General features: G+C 40.5%; 1 non-coding gene across 1 annotated transcript; it reads left to right on the top strand.

Annotated features, from left to right (window-relative positions):
- Window positions 1-939: 939 nt before the first annotated feature.
- On the top strand, window positions 940-1,012 carry TRNAA-GGC (transfer RNA alanine (anticodon GGC)). The gene has a single exon. It is a non-coding gene; the product is annotated as a tRNA-Ala (tRNA).
- Window positions 1,013-1,947: the final 935 nt, after the last annotated feature.

A 1,947-nucleotide genomic window follows, 5' to 3' on the forward strand; every position in this document is an offset into this window, starting at 1 on the left:
TTCTGGTGTTAATTGCTGTGTTGGTCCCTGAATGGCTGTGCCCTGCCCGCTTCCTGTCTCAGAATGGTCCAGATTTCCATTTCTGCGTGTTTATTTTCTGAAAAGAAGGTTTATCTACACCTAGGTAGGCACAGGATGGATGACTAAGTGGGTGACTCAAGTCAACACAGTGCTACAGAACGACAAAGCCGGAGGACACGGGCTGCCTGACTTCAGGACCTACTACAAGGCTGTGATGATCAAGACACTGTGGTGTTGGCCAAAAAGCAGGCAAATAGATCCAAGGAGCAGAGTAGAGAGTCTAGAAATAGACCCACACCAGATATAGGCAATGATCTTTGACAAAAAAGCAACAGATTCAATTCAATGGAGAAAGGACAGTCTTTTCAGTAAATGGGGCTGGGGCAACTGGGGACCACCTGAAAACCAGTAAATGCTGGCTTTATGCCTTTTACAAGAATTAACTCAAAATGCATTGAAATATAAAAGCTAAATGTGAAACTATAAAACTCCTAGAAAAAAAAATCTGGATGGCCATAGATTTGGGGATGAATTTTTAGATACAATTCCAGGAAAGAAGAATTGGTATCGAATTTTACTAAAATTAAATATATACAAGATCGTGTGGTAGGTCAAGGTGAAAAAGAATGCGACAGTGAATATATATATGTTCATGTATAACTGAAAAACTGTGCTCTACGCTGAAAATTGGCACAACATTGTAAATTGATTATAACTCAAAAAAAAATTTTTTTAAACTGTGAAAGACACTTATAAAATGATATAAAGATTATCCATCTAGTAGAAGCAAATACTTGTAAAACACGTTTCTGACAAAGGGCTTGTATCCAAAATATACCAAAAAAAAAGAAAAAGAAAAAAACTCTTAAAACAATTATAAGAAAACAAATAACTCAGCTTTAAAATAGGCCAGGGGCGGGAGGGTATAGCTCAGTGGCAGAGTGTGTGCTTGGCATGCACGGGGTCCTGGGTTCAATCCCCAGTCCCTCCACTAAAAATAAATTTAAAGGATAAAATAAAATGGGCCAAAGAACTGAGCAGACACCTCGCCAAAGAAAAAAATACACTGATGGAAACCAAGTATATGAAAAGATGGTCAACGTCGTAAGTCATTGAGGAATTCCAAATTAAAGCAATGAGACATCATCATACACCTGTTGAGTAGCTGAAATTCGAAATACTGACTGTACCAAATGCCAGTGAGGGTGTGGAGCGACAGAAACTCTCATTCTCTGCTGGTGGGAATGCAAAATGCTTCTCAACCAATTTGGAAGACAGTTTGATGGCTTCTTGTATAGCTAACTGGGGTCTTGTCACAGGATTCAGAGCCACATTCCCAAGCATTTACTCAAGTGAGTTGGAAATTTATGTCCCCACAAAAAAAAACTTGCACATCAATGTTTACAGCAGCTTTATTCGTAATTGTCAAAAAATAGGCGTGACCAAGGTGTCCCTTAAAAAGTGAACGTCGAAATAAATCTGGTGCATCCATGCAATGGACTGTAACTCAGTGAGAAAAAAGAAATGAGTAATTGAGCCATGAAAAGAAGTAAAGGACATTTAAATGCATATTTCTAAGGGAAAGGAGAGGCTACATACTGTACGATTCCAATTATATGAAATTCGAAAGGCAAAATTATGTAGAAAGTAAAAGATCAGTGGTGGCCAGGGAGTTAGGGGGAGGGAGGACGGATGAATGGGTGGGAGGAATTTTGGTGCAGGGAAACTGTTCTGTATTTTACCACAGCGCTGCTTAAATGACGTTGTGCGTTGGCCAAAACCCATAGAACTGACTGTTGTGAATGAAGAAGACTGCAAACCAGATCAGTAAGCAAAGCATGCTGAAGCCATCAAGCCATCAGTGGCAGCCACCCCCCACCCCCCCAGTGAGGACCAGCCTGCAGCCCGGCCTCTGCAGCCACTCAC

The sequence above is a fragment of the Camelus bactrianus genome, chromosome 36 (assembly GCF_048773025.1).
Source record: "Camelus bactrianus isolate YW-2024 breed Bactrian camel chromosome 36, ASM4877302v1, whole genome shotgun sequence".
NCBI classification, from domain to species: Eukaryota; Metazoa; Chordata; class Mammalia; order Artiodactyla; family Camelidae; genus Camelus; species Camelus bactrianus.